This window comes from Brachypodium distachyon, chromosome 1, assembly GCF_000005505.3.
Source record: "Brachypodium distachyon strain Bd21 chromosome 1, Brachypodium_distachyon_v3.0, whole genome shotgun sequence".
NCBI classification, from domain to species: Eukaryota; Viridiplantae; Streptophyta; class Magnoliopsida; order Poales; family Poaceae; genus Brachypodium; species Brachypodium distachyon.
In genome coordinates, this window is record NC_016131.3 from 41,151,744 (window position 1) to 41,172,726 (window position 20,983).

Here is a 20,983-nt window from a genome sequence, read left to right on the forward strand (position 1 = left end):
GAAACCATAGTACAGTTCAAAGGTAAACCCATTACGAAGAATGAAACCATAGTACAGTTCAAAGGTAAACAGCGACAAAAGGAAGCTGCAACAGTACAGCATGAAAGTAAACAGTAGTTCTAAACAGGCAAAACACAGGGAGATCAGGAAGTTTCATCAGACGCCGTCAGAAGCGATGTTCTTTGAAGGGGAGTACTGGGACAGCATCGCACGGAGCTTCAGCTTAATGAGTGCACTTGGGAGTGAAGCTTGAGGGTGAGGTGACCACGACCCGGGCGAGCTGTCACCTGGGAGGGAGGAGATTCTTAGCGAGGAGCAGCCTCCTGAGATGGCGTCTGCCAGCAGGGAGCCCAGATTAGGAGTCGCTGGGGCGAAAGATGAAGTAGCTGCAAGCGCCAGGGCCTTGTTCATTTCCACAATAGCCCTACTGGCTCCTGGAGGAGACCAGAAACATGTTTGTGGAAGCGGTTCATCTCTTCCTGCAGGCGATCCTTGAGCAGCAATGACCATTTGCGAAGAGATTTCAGAACTAACCACCAGATCTGTTTAATGTCAGTCCAGGGGCGAAAATTAAAGATCATATCATTGCGAAATTTCCATATATTCCACGTGATAGCAGCATTAATAGCATTCATAGTTGATAGCCAGAGGTGGAAGAAGACACACGCACACACACTTGAGAAGAAACACAGAAAAACACACAGCTTTTTCTCTCGGCAAACACAATGAACTCACAGAGAGTTTTGGCACCGCACAACTTGTGCCTTCTTTCTCTTGTTCACTTAAACAAACTGGTTACAACTCCTTATAAAGGGAACACACACGGTCAAGCCACACACCGGCTGATCCGTATTTCACTCTGCACTAGCTGCACGCAAACATTTAGCACTAGCACAACTAACCACATGCACATGCAGCTATACACGCACACACACTTTGAGAAGAAACACAGAAACACACACAGCTCTTTCTCTCGGCAAACACAATGAACTCACAGAGAGTTTTGGCACCGCACAACTTGTGCCTTCTTTCCCTTGTTCACTTAAACAAACTGGTTACAACTCCTTATAAAAGGAACACACACGGTCAAGCCACACACCGGCTGATCCGTATTTCACTCTGCACTAGCTGCACGCACACATTTAGCACTAGCACAACTAACCACATGCACATGCAGCTATTCTCATGGATCAACTCACTTCACGTATATGCCTCAACTAACTCAGCTCACATAGAGCTAGTCTCTCGGCTCTCCAACGTGTAGATCCTCTCCAATTCTCAGCTGCATGGACGGATGACAACGGACTCAAACTAAGTCTAGGACTGGTACATGCATGTCACACAACTACTGGCTTCACTTGACTGCCGATCCACTCGCTACCACTGCCGATCGACCCGTCCTCTTTACCATGATGCCATGCATGGATTGTACTAGACGCAGACTCACCAAGGACTAAACCAAATAAAACTTGATGAAGTACCAACCAACAAGGTTAACTCCAACAATAGTTGAGTGGTTCTTGTTAGCAATGCAGAAGCTAGCAATAGATTCATAAGACTGACCAAGTGGTTTATCAAAGTATTGAGCTACAGTATTCCAAAGAGCCTGGCTAACCACACATTCAAAGAACAAGTGATGAATTGATTCTTTTTCAGAACAGTAAGCACATCCTTCAGGTTTTTTGATATGCCTCTTCTTTAAATTGTCCCTGGTCATGATCCTATTTTGGGAAACTAGCCAAAGAAAAATGTGCAGTCTGGGGGAACATTTAGAGACCAGACAGCAGGAATAAAGGTGGGAACAATCCCCCTAAAATTGATAATGTTGTATAAAGAGCTGGAGGAGTAGACCCCAGAGGTGTTGTATTTCCAGATGAGAGCATCTTGCTCAGTAGATAGGGTAGTCCCAAGTAAAATCTGTTCAAGTTCATACCACTGCTCTATGAGGGCAGGAGTAAAGGTTCTTCTAAAAGACAGCCTAATGGTATGCCCATCCCAAATGGAACTGAGGCTGGCAAGTTGTTCATTGCAAATCTCATAAAGGTTCCAATACTGAACAGAAAGGGGTGAGGAACCAAACCAAGTGTCCTCCCAAAAGTGAATCTTACAACCATTTCCTACCACCCATCTACAACCAATCTTGACTACCTGAGCTGCCCACATGACTCCTTTCCAGAATCTAGAACTACTAGCAGATTTACAATGGAAAATGTTGGGGGAGGAGGTGTCATATTTGTGATCAATAATAGTTCTCCAAATTTTCCCCTCACCTTGTACATACCTCTTAACCCAGGAGCCAAGTAGGCATAAATTAAGGTCTTGGAGGTAGGGAATCCCCATACCTCCAAATTCTTTCTTCATGCAGAGCAAATGCCAATTGGCCAAGTGAAGTTTTTTATGTCCTTCAGCATCACTCCATAAGCAGCGAGCCATTTGGCTATTAATAAGTTCAATGGCCCACTTAGGAAATTTAAAAAAGGACAATAAATAAACAGGGATGCTAGCAAGGCATGATTTTATTAAAACCAGCCTTCCAGCATAAGACAATAATTTGCCTCTCCAACCAGCCATTCTTTTCAGGATATTGTCCACAAGAGGCTGGATGTCCTCTTTCTTAAGTTTGTCATAATGGAGGGGAATACCTAGATATTTAATGGGGAAGCAGCCTACCCGACATCCTAAAATTTGTTTAAAAGGATTCACCTCATCATGAAGCATGTTAATGGGAATCAATTCACTTTTGCTATAGTTAATTCTCATACCAGAGACTTGTTCAAAGCAAGTTAGAATCCCCTTAAGGTTGGTGGCAGTAGATTCATTTTTATCAACAAAAAGAACGGTATCATCTGCATATTGCAGGCAGATGATACCCCCCGGTTGAACTTCAGGGCAGAGCCCTTTAATTAAATTGTGGAAAGAAGCCTTAATCAACATCTTGGTAAGGACATCAACTACAAGATTAAACAGTAGAGGGGAGAGGGGATCTCCCTGTCTAAGCCCTTTGCCAGTGACAAAAAAGTTCCCCTCTCTGTTATTTAACTTCACACCAACAGACCCATTGTGTGTAATTTCGTGGATCCACATCATCCACCTGTCCCCAAACCCTCTTCTACTAAGTAGTTCATAGAGGAATTCTAAATGCACTTTATCAAATGCTTTTTCATAGTCTAGCTTCAAAACTAAACCTTGCTGTTTGGAGGAATAAACTGAGTGGAGCACCTCATGTGCAGTGACTACACTCTCTAAAATATATCAGCCCTTAATGAAGGCAGATTGATTACAGGCTACTAAAAGGTTCATGATACCAGCCAGCCTGTTGGTAAGTACTTTTGTAAATAATTTGAAAATACAATTGAGCAGACTGATGGGTCTGAATTTCTTCATCACAATGGCATTTGGTTCTTTAGGAATGAGAGTTAGGACAGCAAAATTAAGCCTGAAGATATCTAGGTTCCCTTCATAGAAATCAGAAAACATAGATATAATATCAAACTTAATTAGAGACCAAAATTTCTGAAGAAATAGGAAAGGAAAACCATCAGGGCCAGGTGCCCCATCAGGGTAGGAGGAGAATAGAGCTGCTCTGATCTCCTCTTCATTAAAAGGAGTCTGCAGGTGTGCATTTTGTTCATCTGTGATTAGTTCTTTAGAAGAAAAGAAATTGGGGCTTAAAGAGAAGCCCAGCCTTGGTTCATAGCTAAAAAGATTTTTATAAAAGTTGGTAGCAACATGCAACATGTCAGTAGTGTCGGTTATTGTGCCATCAGGTCCTTCCAGGGAGTGGATCAGGCACTTCCTTCTACGTTGATTAGCAACAGCATGGAAGTAGGCAGTATTCCTATCTCCTTCTAAAATATCCCTGCCTCTGACCTTTGCCTAGCTTTAACCTCTTCTTTCAACCAGATAGATCTGATTTCCTGGAGAATTTGTTTGAATCTTATTTTCTCATCATCTGACAACTCAGTAGTTTCAGATTTGATGTCAAGTAGGTCATATTCATGCATTAGATCTTTTTTTAGGTTCCTTAAAGCAGCTTCTATATTTTTACTCCACCCTTTACACACCCTTCTTAATCTCCTGATCTTGTTCTTCCATCTTTCAATAGCAGTGTGCCCATAGACAGGAGCATTCCAAGATCTCTCCACAATCCCTTTAAAATCCTCTCTAAGAAGCCACCATTTTTCGAACTTAAAACTACCAGAGATTGGGAGATGATTAATGTCAGAATCCCAGCAGATTGGAGCATGATCACTCCCAAGTCTAGGGAGGGCTTGGAGGGAAGCCATGGGGATAAAGGAATCTAAATCAGTAGTGCAGAAAACTCTGTCAATAGTAGACATGATCAGATTTGTTTGGTTATTAGCCCAAGTAAATTTTCTTCCAGAAAGTTTTAATTCCATCAGCCCCCAAATCTCAATCCATTCATTGAATTTGGTGCTCCACCTGAGATCAATATTACCATTACTCTTGTCCTCTTTGTACCTAACTAAATTAAAATCACCTCCAATGAGGGTGGGCAGATGATTAACAAGGAAGAGGGAGTGGAGTTCAGAGATGACCTCCTCTTTTCCTTCTTCATAAGGAGAGCCATAAACAGTTATTACTCTCCATTCTTTGTTGTCAGTTTTATTTTAACATGACAAGCAACATAAAAGGAACCATGCTCCCAGTTGAGCACATCTAGATGATCAGGGTCAATGCCCATTAGAATGCCACCAGCCGAGCCTATTGCTGGCAAAAGGTGCCAGTCAAGTAGTCTATTATTGACTATGGATTTGAGAAAGGAAGAGGATAGAGATTCCTTTTTAATTTCTTGAAATCCCAGCACAGTTGCATGGGTTTTGAGAATTAGTTCGGAGAGACAGGTTTTTCTTCCAGGGGTGGTGATTCCTCTGACATTCCAAAATAAGGCATTCATGAGTTATTCCTTTTCCTGGGGTGCTTGCCCCGTTTGTGTTTTCCTACTTTGGTCCATAGGTGGTCACTATCATAGCCATCAGTTTGAGGGATAGTATGAGGTGTATTTATTAGGGGGGGGGAGACTGGTACTCATTAGTATGAGGCACAGCTTGAGAGGAAAAAATAATAGCAGGGGCCACCTTAGTAGGTGAGCAAACTTTTACTAGGGGAATGTCAGGAGGTAAATCCTCAAAGTCACTACCTATATCATCTACTACATCTATGCCAACTTGATCTGCCATAACAAGCAAACTATCTTTATGTAAAACATGGAAAGGGTTTTGAGATATTATACCTTTCAGCTTGGAGGAGGTTGCAGGAATTTCCAGGTTCTGTTTTTTCTTGTTACGTTGAGCTAATTCCATCATAGATTTGCCCTTTCCTTGGAATCGAGTACTGTGTCTAGTAGCAATGACTGGGCCTTAGTGTTTCTGCTTCTTAGTTGCATTCTGAACCAGGATCTCATCATCACTTTGTCTTTTGTCAGGGGCTTCAGGAATATCAAGGGGAGCAAGGTGTGTAGCAGTATTCTTGGGCATCTCATTAGTAACAGGTGCACCAGGAATACCAACCTGATTGACTACAACTTTAGCAGGTAATGATTCAGAGGCAGTCACATCGGAGAGGACATCATTAGCAGGAGGAGTATCAGAGTCAAGGAGTTCCATATCTTCTAGGATAGAGTCTTGATTAGGTGAGTCATCAAAGATCCAGTTTTCAATCTCCTGCCAAGTTTCCTTGGCACATGCAAGTTGGGAATCCAGACCAGACAGGGAGGCTTGGGAGGAAGGGACTGTGCCAGAGGAGCTTCCACCATGGGACAGTGAAGAGTTGCTGGCAATGTTCTGCAGATGGCTGTTGTTATTACCCGGGCCACCATGTTGAGAAGGGGGAAGAGGGTCAGGTAGTTGCCCCTCATCAGAAGTGTGATCTTGATTGGTAGTAGCTAGATCAGCTCCAGCAGCAGAGGGAGGTTCAACTTGAACAGAAATCTGGAACAGTTTGCCTTGAAATTCAAAAAGCTTTTCCCTGGGAATCAGAGTGTGATCCATACATCGGATTTTGACTCTGACCATACTATAGAAGTTTTTAAACATGCCAGCCCAATCAACTTCAGTGAGCAAACCAAAGACTGAAGCCACCTGGTCTAGGATGTACCATTCACACCACTTAGGCTGCAAACCTCTTAGCTGGATCCAAACAGATTGGAGCTCCTGGTATTGATCAAGTTCCCCATCCCATTCTGCCACATTAATAGTTACACCCTCTCTAAGATTATAGAGGGATAACCAGATAAGTGTGAGAGGGGGATGTGTGGTGGAAACTTAACCAAAAAGGTGTAGGGGTCCAGTTCCCTAATCTGCCAGGGCCAGGAGGTCTTGTAAATGGCAGAGAATTCCTTAGCAAGTTCCTCTTTAGTGAGTTCTCCAAGCTCCAGAAAAACTAAACCAACATTCTTAGTTGCATCCGGCTTCTGGCTGCTGAGGTTAGGGCATTCAATGTGGTAAAAGACCATCAGCAGGACTACCAATGTATCTAGCAGTCTGGTGACTTTTCTTTTTGACTGGGCAAGCAGAAGCTTTGTGAGAGGTGGATCGTCAGACATCACAGATCTTTGGTTATGCACAATTCTCAGTATGATGTCCAGGGTCACCACAGTTGCCATAGGTAACATTCAAAAATTCAGGCGTAGAGGTAGACTGTAACATGGATGAAGTGGCCGAGCCATTTGCAGACGGTGGTTGCAGATTGTTAATAGACCTCGTTGCAGAGCTAGAGCTCGTCACAGAGGGGGGAACTGGAACGGCAGTTTGCTGTGGGTTGATGGAAGTAGGTGCCGGTTACAAAATCCCTGAGAAGGTGGGGCGGGGGAATTGCTGGAATTGCAAAGGCTGTTGCATGTATGAACCTTGCTGTTGCGGGTAGATCTGCACTGGTTGAGACTGCTGCAGAGCGGGAGGTTGTTGTGGAGGAAATTGCATCTGCTGACCTTGCTGGGATTGTTGCAGAGGTTGCGGGGGAAGGGACGGAAATTGTTGTACCTGTTACGCCGGCGGCGCTGAGGTTGGGACAGATGCGTCGAAGCGGACTGGATCTAAGACTGCAGCTGGGGTTGTTGCGGAGCAAATTGAATGGGCTGTTGCTGGGGTTGAGACGCCCAGGTGCCTTGCGGATTGATCCACTGATTATGCGGAATCTGGCCTGGGTAGTAGCTCCACGGAGCGCCTTGGTAGTTGTAGCCATACCCCTGGAATTGAGTCTGAGAAGTATTTCTGTAGTGTCAGGCAGGGTTGTGAGCTCCACTACTTTTTTTTAGTGCAGATAACCGAGTCCTAGGCTGCTTAGAGTTTTTATTCCATCTTTAGTGATTAGTTCCAGTGCTGAACCAACATCTGCATTTTTCACAAATATGGCAAAAAAGAATTATGTCTGCATTTTTTAAATGCTCTTTGCTGGGTAACTTTTCAGAGTTCTAAAACTTTGGCATTCTCCATAATTATGGCAGGTTTTTGTTCACTAGGTTTTTAGTGGTGCCAACTTCAGTGTAACCGTCTTCACAAAAAAGAAAAAAGAAAGAAAGAACAGTGAAACCAGGCCTGGAGTCACTGCAATGACTGAGATATGGAAGAACTTCGGTTGACGGTTGTGCCATTTTCTTTCTTTCTTTTTTTCTTTCCCTCCAAGACAGTAAGACACTCACATTTTCATTAGCAGAAGAAAAGCATCAAGATGACTCGAGTCTTACAGGCCCAAAAACAGAACAAAAGAGAAGAAACAGAAAAACAAAGAAGAGGACAAGCATCCAAAGCTGGGCTTCTGAAAAGGACGGCGTCAGCCAAGGCCGAGACGTCCGGAGGTCCAGCGACACGGCGACACCTGCTTTGGAAAGGGCGCGTGCTCGAGAACTCCATGCTCTAAACTGTACAGTAGTACATCGGAAATGCCGAACAATGCAGTGATAGTTTAGTGACCGCTCAATGCCTCAGTGGGTTCCCGGTCTTTGTTTACGAGCGCGCTCCGAAAGGAGGAAGAGTCCACGACCACGATGCACCCCGCGTCCGACTCCATCAACTGCACGCTGCACGTGGACGGGGCCCGGCGTCGACGGGGCAAGACAAGGCGCCGAAGCGGGCGGGGCATGCCCCACTGCCGGTGTCCGGACGAAATGATCAAAGCCAGCAGCGGCTCTTCTCCCCAAGCCGTGCCCGTCAGGTGTTCGAACCAATGCCTGAACGTGAGGCACGTTACGTGCGCCAGCAGTTGGACCCGGGCGGCAGAGGGCTACTGCTATGGGCTAACGACTAACAAGGCCCGTGCTCTGGGGCCATTTGCCGCCGTGCGTCGAGGAGGAGAGGAGACGACCGGCATGGCCCGCTGGAGCTTCCGGCAACGGTGCTTGAACACGGAGTGCAAGATGGGGGCGTTCCAGGCAGGGAGAGAACCTGTTGGAGCCAGCAAGTGCATGACGAACGAAGGTACGCTTCGGCTCCTGCTTCTGCATCGTACACAGTGGTTTGTGAATCGTGTGAACCCATGGTGCCATTCCTGGCCCCGCGTGCCTGGCCAATCGTTGTCAACAGTGTACATATCCATTTTCATGTACGTTAACCTGCGCTCCTAGCTGCAGTGCCTCCCAACACCAGGTGCATGCAGTGAATAGTGGCAGAGATAGTACTCTACTGACCTGACTTCTGCTAGCCTATGCCATTCCATTACAAGTATTGAGATGTTTCCATTTTTGTTGTTGATCTGTTATGCTTTATAACAGAAGTGGTCCTGTGATCATATCCGTATTTCTTTAAGTAATCTAAATGCTCAATACTGTGTCTACAGTGTAATGGATCGAACTCAGTAAGCTAGGCTGCAGGTTATTGCGGTTTGGTCTTGCTGTGTTTCTCTCCTTGGGATATTGACTTAACCAGTCTCCTCCCTCCCCTTTCCCCTCCCCCACTTCTGCTCCATTATTCACACCATTGTTGACGAGCGAACAACTGAGCTATCTGTGAATCCTGCAAGTGTGCTCGCTGGTCCGAGAAGAGAAGATTTTTCCATCGCTCTGGATATATACAAGCCCCAAAACTTGCAACCTCAGCTAGGGACGGCCAACGGGGGCAGCCTTTCCGTGCGACTGTGTGAGCATTGCAATGCTTTCCCTTGCCAGGTATGATCCTTGCTTTCTCTTCCCGTGTCTTTCTTTCTTAGACCTGGAATCCTGGAGGCATGTGTGTTTTGTGGTAATAGCAGTCGGATCTAGGTATTTGGAGAAAAAGAAAGGAAATATCTAGAGTTCTAGAACGTTTATTTTGGTGGACTTAGATTACAGAAGGTGGCGAAGTTCAGTATCAAGTAAACACAACTTATTTCTAACCATAAGCATAAAAATTGTACTCCCTCTGTCCCATATTAAATGACTCAAATTTGTCCAAAAATGGGCGTATCTATATACTTAAATACCTTTAGATACATGTAATATTTCGGCAGTTAATATGGAATGGAGGAAGTATAATGACTTGGACTCTGTCCTCAGATTTTAACAAGTATAAGCTCGCTCAGGCAATTGTTCGAACAATGGGGTTTTGTGTGTATCAACATACACAACTAAGCAAACTGCGTATGGTATTTGTCAGCTTGTGTGTATATAACAATGAGTGTTATCTCTTAAACCCAGTGTGGGTTCTCATACTTGACAGGAGCGAACTTGGTACAGCACTACCACTCACGCTTTTTTCTACAAAGTCCATATACATATGATAGTTATTGTTTTTTTAAAAAAAATCCCAGTGTCGTTATTATTCTGGAGTTAATCAGGCAAAGTAGCCTTTAATGCATCTTCCAAGTCTCTCTTCTTCTTAGCAACCTTCTTAATATGCCTCTTACTCTCTCTATTTCAAATTATAAGATGTTCTAGTTTCTTCTTATGTCATTTTTTTTAAAGTTTGACCAAGTTTATAGAAAAATCTACTAAACAGCTACAACTCTAAATTAGTTTTATTAAATCTGTCATGAAATATATCTTCATAATATACTTATTTCATACTGTAAATAGATATTAGTACTCCCTCCGACCCATATTTCGACAAGTAATTCCGGCCGGAGGGAGTATATATTTTTTATAACCTTGGTCAAATTTTAAAAGTTTGACTTTTAGGAAAAAACTAAAACTTTTTGTAATTTGAAATGGAGGGAGTACTATTGTTTGGAACCAACATTTAATGATCTACAATTCTTTCAGATATGTCCTCATCCAAGGAACTCTTCCCACTGCTTCAGATGCAAGGATAGGGAGCAACTGAGAGACTGGAATTTAAAATCTTGTTCAGGGAGCATCCATATGGCAAATGACGTGCAGCCGGAACCCCCCAGCCTGACCAACGTCTTGGCAGGCCAAGGGCCAGGAAATAAATGCCATGAAGGCATCAAGGATGAGTTTGAGCTCTTATGGGGACTACGGAAGTATTTAGTACTTCCTGGAATCTTAGCAGTTAGTGTGACATACAACGCTGGATTAACACCACCAGGGGGGTTTTGGACACTGAAATACGGATGGCCATTATGCTGGTGACCCTGTCATGCACGTTGTCTACTCTTCACGATATGAGGTGTTCTTTTACTGCAATGCAACAGCCTTTGCTGCATCTCTCGTCTTAATCATATTGCTTCTCAGTAAGAGTGTGACAAGGCAGAAGATATGGCTCCATTCAATGCAATTAACGATGATAATGGACCTATTCAGCCTGTTGGGGGCCTATGCTGCTGGAAGCTGCAGGGCACCCAAGTCATCCATTTACATTTGGGTTCTTGTCTTTGCCGTTTTCGTATATGTTGGGATCCATATCCTAGTATCCATAAGGGTTATTCCAGAAATATTGACAAAGAAGCTGCAGAGAATGCTGGATGGGGTTCTAACCAAATGGGGTGCCTGTGTCAGGAAAGAGAGTGGCCATCTAGAGAAAGATATTGAGGAGGCTCGCAAGTTCATTTTGATGCTTGTAACTTTTTCTGCTACTATCACATACCAGGCAGGATTGAATCCACCGGGAGGCTTTTGGGCTGAAAATGAGCATGGTGCTAATAAGCTGCATTTGGCCCTTCCTACTCACGAGCATCAACCGGCAACATCTGTTCTCCGCAGTAACTACCCTCGTCGCTATAAGACATTCGTCAGTTTCAATTCGACTTCCTTTGTGGCATCTTTGGTCATAATTATATTGCTTCTCAGCCCACGATTCAGTGGGCATGGAATAAGGACCAAAGCAGTGATTGTATGTGTGGTAGCTGACTTATTGTGCCTAGTTGGTGCATATGCTGCAGGATGTTGTAGAGATGTAGTAACATCATTCTATGTAATATTTATTATCATTGTGGTTTTGGTCTCCTTGCACTTTTAGCTGGAATCTTTGTTTACAGACCTGTAGCGAATTGGCTAGATAAGGTCAAATCAAGCAGCTTGCAGTGCATGCATAAACTGGGCCGGGCACTCTCATTGAACTTTGGAAGCAACAAACCAAGCAATCCAGAGTGGGAGAATTCTCATGCAAGCAGTCATCAATCTTCTGTCTGTTTAACAGTTGCACCAGCAGAAGATAATACCCTGACCTCTGAACCAAAAGACCTGCCTGCAGACAGTCAGCAAGTTTTGAATGTCAAAGAGGGTGAGTTCCATGAGGAACCTGCAGACAATCAGCAAGTTTTGAATATCGAAGATGGTGAGTCCCATGAGGACAAACAGCATCCACCAGGGTACAAACAGCAATCAGCAAATCCCAAGAATGTTATGTCCAACCAGGAGTATCAGTCTACAGATTACCAGCTTGTTACAATTATGAAGGAGGATGTGTCCAGCTCACAGCATCCATCAGGGAACAGTCAGCAATCAGAAGATATTCTGTCTAACCAGGATTATGGGTGTAAAGATAGCCAGCTTGTTGCAAATACGGAAGCGGCTAAGTGTGATATGTCTATAGAAAATAACCACCAAACTCCAAATACCAAGTGTGGTATGTCTATAGAAAATAACCATCAAGTTGCAAGTATGAGGGAGGAATCTTTGACTGATGAACACAAGATGACTATTCTTCCAGTAGAGGAAAATATATTAGTCAGTCCCAGTAATGGAGACACTAGTAATGACATAGTGGATAAGGGGCTTTCTGCTCCTATGGAAGCCAGCGGTGATGATATGTACAGTACTGAAGAACTCATTTTGGTTGAAGATGATAAATGTCAAACTGAGGTTGGTGGCACGGAAATCTATCAAGAAGTACCCAATTCAAATGCTGGCAACACTGAAACTGAGAAGCATCTGAAGAAGACCCGCACATGTCTGTTGCTTCTTGCCATTCTTGCAGTATCTCTAGCATACCAATCGGGTTTGAATCCACCAGGTGGTTTCTGGTGAAGAAGTAAAGGTCATCATTCAGCTGCTGATCGCATCCTTGAGGACAATTACCATCCCCGCTTCATTGCATTCTTCTATCTCAATGCATTTGCCTTTGTAGCATCCATTGTCATGATCATTATGCTCCTGAACAAGATGATGAGCAAGAAGGCCACAAAACGACGTGCATTGCCAACAACAATGATAGTGGTCCTACTTTCCCTGACCGGGGCATTTGCTATCGGAAAATGCAGGGAGACAAAGAAGACCATTTTCATATCACTGCTCGTATGCATAGTACCTTCTTATGTTCTTATTCATGTCCTCACAGCAATACATATAATTCCTAAAGAATGGAGAAGTCAGGTGGCAGAGAAGCTAAAGCAGTTACCACTTAGTCATATATGGTCAACAGGACAAGATACAACTGGGGATGTTACTAGCGTGAAGGAGTTAGAGAGAAGGCATAATCTGCTATTGATCCTTGGTATATTAGCTGTGACTGTCACCTACCAAGCTGGCATGAACCCTCCAGGAGGTGTATGGTCCGACAACGAGCATATAACGGGCATGCCAGGCAATCCAATCCTTCAAGATACCCGTCCAAAACGCTATGATGTGTTCTACTACTCAAATTCAGTTTCATTTGTGGCATCTGTGGTTGTCACAATATTACTTGTGAATAAGGAATCATGTGAGCACGGAATCAAGTCCTATGCACTGCGAGTGTGTTTGGTGGTGGGCTTGCTTGGCCTCCTTATTGCCTATGTTGCAGGAAGTTACAGAAATTTTAAACAGTCCATCTATCTGACCATCATCGTTGTGGCAGTTCTAGTCTCCCTTGTCATTCAAGTGCTACTCTCTTCGATGCATGATACACTGGGAAGACCCTTGGCTTGGCTTGTAGGAATTTTACAAAGTCTGTTACCTCGTACAGAAAAAGTTGAACAACTACTCAAGAGAGGCCAAAAGCTTCAGATTGCAATGAAAAAATAGTGAGAAAGAGGCACAAGTATCTGATGCTTCTTGCAATTTTAGCAGCATCAATCACATACCAAGCTGGTCTAAACCCACCTGGTGGATTCTGGTCTGATGATAAAGGACATGCTGCAGGCAATCCAGTCCTTGGTGATATTAATCACCAACGGTACAAGATATTCTTCTGCTTCAATTCTTTCGCATTCATGGCATCCATTGTCGTGATCATGCTACTGCTGAGTAAATCTGTCAGGAAGAAGGATGTGCCACTTGAGGTATTGCACTTGATCATGATACTTGATCTGCTGGCTATCATGACATCTTTTGCTGCAGGAAGCTGCGGTAAATTCAGGACATCGATGTATGTCTATGCATTAGTAGCATGTGTTGTAATATACCTTATGATTGTGGTTGTTTTGTCAAGTGGAATTGCAAAATATCTGAAGCCAAGAGAGACAGGTGGGCTTTCCTCCCCAAGACGTCCTGAACGCGCTTCAAGAACAAGTCCGCCTGTAGCGGAAGAGCAAGTTTGAAGCCCGCCTTCTACCAGGAACTCTATTCAGTTAGGAATATCTATATTTCTATTAGGAATCTGCAAATAATTGATGTGGTCTGCTGCCAGCAATTTGGTTCATGTTTGGATTGACCTGAACACTCACTGTTGATATGTCGCAGATATGTTGCATGCTAGTAGTATATGTTATTGGAAATTATTTTAGCATACTAAAATTTGGGCCCAAACCTAAAACTGCATATCTGGTGGTGGTCGTCCGATTGTCATTGTAATGGGGCTGCAAGTAGGCAATGAGGATTATCTTCAATTACAGCTCGCTTGGCAACCAAGAATTCATTTCATTTGATCAAAATGAAATGAAATCCAATTTTTGATAGGATTTCATTTGGTTGAATTTGAATTCCGGGTTGAAAAATCATGTTTGTCTACCGCATGGAATTGAAGAGTGAGAGACAATTCTAAAGAAATGATGGCTTTTAGAGAAGAATCGAGGCTAGTCATAGTGTGGTTCCATGAAATTTGAGATTGAATTCCTGTGGCTAATTTTGTGCCAACCAAACAAATTGTTTTTTGGAATTCAAAATGAATTCTACAATTACCAAACAAATTGTTTTTTGGAATTCAAAATGAATTCTACAATTCTATGCCCAAATAATGGATGCCAAACGAGCCGTTATTTCTGTGTTCCATTTCCATACGCATGTCACTCTTTTTTATACAATCACTATATGCCGAGAAACTGTTCTAGTAGGACTCTTTTTTTATAGCTTTATTCTGCTATGGAAGTTGGTACTACTATGGCGGTAGCTATCGTTCTGGCTTGTTCTTACATTTGTTCTTCATTTGTGTGACCATCCCATCCAAGACAAGTTTGACTACCTGGTTTATCTTATTTACACCTGTTATGTCAACCGGTGTTTTGGGCTTTTCTGTACTTTGATTTGAAGGATTTCGTGGCGTGGAACCATGCAAAATCAGGTACTCGTACCTTCTGGGTTCGATCCGCATATCACTTGGAATGGGATCATCTATGCGGCAGCAAAATCCAGGGTATGCACGGCATGACAGACAGTTGTGCGAGTTTGGAGAAAGAAACTAGAGGAGGCGGCGGGATGTGAAGTTACTAAAAGAAGGACACGGTGCACTCCCAGGGGCTGATTCCTCGGTTTCCTCTCTACCACCGCGGAGTGAAAACTGCCACGAAACAAAGACCAGGACTCCCAGGAGGCGATCGACGACGACGACAACTCCGGGTCCCCCACCAAGCCTGACCCGATCGAGCATGATGGGGAGGGGCTTACTCGTACTAGCCTGCGATTTCAGCAATTCAGCACCCCGCCCCTGCCTGCATTGCGTTGCGTGCACCCACGGTGTTCGGAAAAATGTCCAGGCGAGCCTCATGCTCCGTAGTCATCAGTCCACGCTCCACCTCCACAGATAAGATGATCGACACGATGCCTGAGTCCGACGTCAGAACTGCGACCGTTGCTCCACGGTGGCCTCGGCCACTTCCACGCGGTCAGGACGGCCGGAGACGGGAGACCCGGCCCCGGCCGGGCACGAGCGCGTGGAAGATGAGGCGATCAGGGAGGACCACCTGCGAAGGTTCAGTGACTTCAGCGATAGTGACGCGGACTGTGACACATGGGTCACGGCTATGGAGTTTTCCAGGTTGAGCCATGTTTGGGAGCTTCGCAACCTCTTCCCGTATCCAGGTATGGTATCCCTTTGGCGGTTATAGTATTTAGGCGCTACAATGGCACCATTAGTATTTAGGTGCTATGTCTGATAATGAGCTGGCTGCTTTTTAAAAAAAAAAGAACTCAGACACATTTCTAAATCTTTACATCAGCATATTCAACCCATTAGTATGCAATGTTACAGGCTATAAAGACATCTTTTGTTGGACGGAGGAAGTACTAATTTTACTAAAGTTGCACATCTTCAGTTAGAAATTTTATGCTTAGTAGTAGCGTGCAGTTTTGAGCTGACGAAGAGTTTTCAAAGCAACTGGGCAATTAACAAAAGCATAATTTAAGCTCCAGCCTGATGTTAACAGGGGGGTTCTATGTTGCAGCTGTACCATGTGTTTCTGCCACAGTTTTTTTTTTTTCAGTTACTTCTGAGGACGCACTTACTTTTCATACTTCTTGCTTTGGCATTAGCACCGCTCTTTATTTCCAAAGTGGTCCCGCCATGTTTCTGTAAACTTGGCCATTTCAGTCTGGGTTGCCGTCAATCAACAATCATCCACGTTATTGCTGTGGGGTCGTCAATCAAGCTGAGCACTATCCAGTCTCCACGTTCCTTTCCTGTAGTTCCTTTTTTCTTTCTTCAAGTTTTCTTTCTGTATTTCCTTTTTTTCTTAAAACTTTTCTTTCTGTGCTTCTTTGTTTTTCTTAGATATTGACCTCAGCTGGTCTTCGCATGTGTACCATTCTATCTCCACTGTTCTTCTTGTTCACACTTCACACCAACCTTGTCTTTTTTTTGACCGAACACAAATACAAGCAGTTTACAGGGGGAGATACACATAGAGGGGGGGAAAAGAGAGGCACCTAGTTCATGGGACCGAGGCAAGAGAAACAAGCCAGACCCTCAAGACATCGAAGGAGCCAGAATTGAATCTACAGCTCTGAACATTCGGAGAAACGCGGAGTCTAGCTAACCAAGACGACACAGAAGGAGTGATATCGTTGAAGATCTTATCATTTCTGCATTTCCACAGTTCCCAGGCCACAGAGAGGAAAACTTCTCTATGAATTCTAGCAGGGACGCAGGCTTTGACGAGGTGAAGACGATCCGGAAGAGAAGGCGCCGAAGGCAGGGACGACCAGTCCACCCCAATCCTGAGCCAGCACTCAACGCTGAACTGGCAAGTGAAGAAGAGGTGACCGCTTGTTTCCCTTGAACTGCTGGTGCAGAGAGCGCAACTGAGCACCCCATCACGGTTACAATGTCTGCGATCCATCATGTCTCTGGTATTGAGGCGATCGCGATAGAGGAGCCAGGCAAAACCCTTGATCTTTGGCAAACAATTCTTCTTCCAAATCCACGTGGACCTGAGACGTCCTTGGAGAGCAGGGAAGTGGTGCTGATAGAAGAATTTGGTGGAGAAGGCTCCAGATCCCCAGCGACAAATCCAAAGGTCTTGGTCCATCTGATCCAAGGCAGCGCTATGGAGAATCTCGAAAATCTGTTGCAATTCCTCAAAGGCCAGAGTGGAAAGGGGCAGAGCAAAGAGACCATAGTGATCTTCAGAAGAGTGAAACTCGATGATAGCCTCGAGGGTGTCCCAATCTTTCGATGAGATACCTAATTATCGATTTGGTAGGAGGTGACGTTGACGATCCGACTATAACCTAGGAGGCAGCACCTTAGCGATCGATACACCAACTCCAGAAGGTTATTGATCCCGCGGGGGCACGATCAACCTGACCACGAAGGTCTTTGTTCCTGGAAGCAATCGAAGAACAAGCAAGAACAAGATGAAAAGCAATCTGAAATTGTGAATAGGAGATATGAAGGTTCACGAATCTGAATATTCAATATAGTTAGAGTCTTGATGACGGTAAAACAGGTGGTCTAACCGACACACGCGATTACACGAAAGTAGCAAAGGCTAAACTTTATCTAATCAAAACCCAAGGCTCCATAGGGGGACTCATGGGGTATAAATAGGAGGGGAACTAGGTGGTTTTCGGCCAGGCCCTTGAGGGACTCCGAAACGGCCTAGGAATCCTCCTAAAACACAACGAAAACATCTAAAAATTGGCTGGACCCTATTACATGGCCTTGGGCCCAATAAAGCAAGGTTATAACCCTCATCTTTGGTCCATAGATACCCATTGGAGGGGGAATCCTCCACTTGGCCGAAATCCCATTGATGAAGAGGATGCGGCCTTCTTCTCATCTCTCTTTATGGCGGTTTCAATGTTCTGAAATCATCACTTGAGCTAGCTCCCGCCACCTTGCTGCCACCTCCATGGTTTGCTGTCCAACGCTGATCCTTGAGGTCCAAGCTAGGTCCTTCATTCCTAAAACACATAAAAGAACCCATCTTAGGCAGCAGCATATTCTCATTAATATTAAATGAAGTACCGAGGAACGAAAGTACCTGATAATTTAGTTGTCGTGCACGAGCTCTAGCAATTGGTCCATGTATCTCCGGTACTTGAGGTGTAGGTGTTGTAGGGGTTGTGATTGTATCATTAGTTGGGATGTCCTCATCATCCTCCCCTTCTTGATCGAAGTCGTCCTCGACGGTAGTTCATCTTCTTCTCCCAAATAAGGCTTCAAATCTTTTTGACATGTAGTGCAGCCAGCGATAAATATCTCAACATCCCTTCTCGTCCGAGGCCAAAAGAAATGATCAGCGAGCACATCTTCGGTCTTCTTCACGCCGAAGTGACCCATCAACCCTCCTCCATGTGCCTCCTGTAAAAACAAAAGACGAACGGAGCTAACTGGGATGCATAGCTTGTTAGCATGGAACACAAATCCATCATTAATGACAAACTTGTTCCATGTTCTGCCCTCTTTACAATGCTGCAAAACATCCTTAAAATCTGCATCATGTTCATATTGTTCTTTTATAGTCTCCAATCCAAATATCCGAAAATCAAGCTGAGATAACAAGGTATAACGACGTGATAACGCATCAGCAATAACATTATCTTTACCCTTCTTATGTTTAATAACATACGGAAAAGACTCAATAAATTCAACCCATTTAGCATGACGACGGTTCAGCTTTGCTTGACTACGAATATGCTTCAAAGATTCATGATCAGAATGTATAACAAATTCTTTGGGCCATAAATAATGTTGCCATGTTTCTAAAGTCCGAACGAGAGCATATAATTCCTTATCATAAGTAGAATAATTCAGACTAGGCCCACTCAATTTTTCACTAAAGTATGCAACAGGTTTTCCATCTTGTAACAACACACCTCCTAAACCGATTCCACTAGCATCACACTCCAACTCAGAAGTCTTATTAAAATCAGGAAGTTGGAGTAAAGGAGCATGTGTCAACTTATCTTTCAATATGAGAAAAGCTTCTTCTTGTGCAGTGCCCCATACATATGGAACGTCCTTCTTTGTGAGCTCATTAAGCGGTGCAGCAAGGGTGCTGAAATCCTTTACAAAGCGGCGATAAAACCCAGCGAGTCCAAGAAAGCTCCTCACTTGGGTGACCGTTGTTGGAGTTGGCCAGCTTTGAATAGCGTCGATCTTGGCCTTATCAACTTCTATGCCCTGTGGAGTGACAACATAGCCAAGAAACGAAACTCGATCGGTGCAAAAGGTGCACTTCTCAAGGTTACCAAACAAACGTGTATCTCTCAAAGCATCAAAAACAGCACGTAAATGATTTAAGTGGTCTTCTAAAGAGCTGCTGTAAATCAATATATCATCAAAATAAACCACCACAAATCGTCCTATGAAAGCACGTAAAACTTCGTTCATTAACCGCATGAAAGTGCTAGGTGCGTTAGTAAGACCAAAAGGCATGACTAACCACTCATATAGTCCAAACTTAGTTTTAAATGCTGTTTTCCATTCATCGCCTAATTTCATTCGAATTTGGTGGTAACCACTACGTAAATCAACTTTAGAGAACACGGTAGAGCCACTTAATTCATCTAACATATCATCAAGTCTAGGAATTGGGTGACGATAGCGAATAGTAATGTTATTAATAGCTCTACAATCGACACACATACGCCAAGAACCATCTTTCTTTGGTACCAAAATAATAGGAACAGCACAAGGATTAAGCGATTCACGAACATAACCTTTGTCGAGCAATTCTTGAACTTGTCGTTGAATCTCCTTCGTCTCCTCTGGATTGGTACGGTAGGGCGCACGGTTGGGCAGCGAAGCACCAGGAATTAAATCAGTTTGATGTTCAATCCCTCGAATAGGTGGTAATCCTGGTGGTACGTCTTGTGGAAATACGTCGGAATACTCCTGCAAAACGTGAGTAACAACAGGGGGCAAAGAGGGAGGCATATCCTCAAATGAAAACAAAGCCTCTTTGCAAATGAATGCATAGCAAACATAATTATTCGTATCTAACTCAGAAATATCAGATTTACTTGCAAGCAAGCATGCACCTTTCAATTTAATTTCATTAACATGTTTCGGTTCAGATTTGCTGGTAGACGCTTGGTGCTTAAATTCTTTAGCGACATTCTGGTTCTCACTCTTATCCTTCTCTTTGCTCTTTGCTCTACTAGCTCTAGCAAGGTCATCTTTCACAATTTGTTCAGGAGTCATAGGTTTCAAACCAATTTTCTTACCAGCATGCATAAAAGAATAATGATTAGTTCTACCATGATGAACAGAATCTGTATCATATTGCCATGGACGACCGAGTAACATAGAACATGCTTGCATAGGTACCACATCACAATCCACAAAATCAGAATATGTACCAATAGTAAAGTGTGCACGGACTGTTCTAGTTACCTTGAGCTTACCGCTGTGGTTAAACCATTGAATGTAGTAAGGGTGGGGGTGCGGCCTGGTGGTAAGAACAAGTTTTTCCACCATCTCCGTGCTGGCCAAATTATTGCAACTTCCCCCATCTATGATGATACGAACAACGCGCTCCTTGATGACTCCTTTTGTTTGGAACAAGTTATGCCGCTGATTTTGTTCAGCGTGGCTCATTTGGACGCTCAAGGTGCGTTGTGCAATCAAACTCAAGTACTGCTCAGCGGCTTCAGCTCCCATTAACTCCTCGTCATGGTGGGCAGCGGGGTCTTCTTGCTCTTCCTCGGCAATGAGAGCATAGGTAGCTTCGTCAAAATCACTGGCTGGATCATATACTCCATCTGCACGTATGATCATAACGCGTTTGGTTGGACAGTCCTGCTGAAAATGCCCGTATCCTTTGCACCTACGACATTGGTTATCTCCGGTCCGTCCAGTGGAAGCAACGGACGCTGCTGAACTTTGTGCAGAGGCAGCGGGTGTATTTCTTGTTGCTGCTGGTCCAACCTTTGCGGATGTAGGTGTAGAGGTACTTTGCTTGTTGGTGGAAGTAGTCGGAACAGCCGGACGTGTAGGGGGTGCAGCTGGGCGTGTGGAAGGGGCAGTGGGGCTGCGTGCTGCCCATGAGGAAGTACGACCTGCAGAAAAGTTAG

At 44.1% G+C, this 20,983-nt stretch overlaps 1 long non-coding RNA gene, 1 other non-coding gene and 1 pseudogene across 2 annotated transcripts; 2 read left to right on the forward strand and 1 right to left on the reverse strand.

Moving 5' to 3' along the window:
- Window positions 1-10: 10 nt before the first annotated feature.
- LOC112269751 lies at window positions 11-7,375 on the reverse strand. Its single transcript, XR_002961692.1, has 2 exons — window positions 5,255-7,375; window positions 11-1,453 (listed from the first exon to the last, which is right to left on the reverse strand). It is a non-coding gene; the product is annotated as an uncharacterized LOC112269751 (long non-coding RNA).
- Window positions 7,019-7,247, forward strand: MIR7739 (microRNA MIR7739). Its single transcript, NR_127025.1, has one exon. It is a non-coding gene; the product is annotated as a microRNA MIR7739 (primary transcript).
- Window positions 7,376-8,700: 1,325 nt separating the features above from the next.
- Window positions 8,701-14,141, forward strand: LOC100825470 (annotated as a pseudogene).
- The last annotated feature ends 6,842 nt before the right edge of the window (window positions 14,142-20,983 follow it).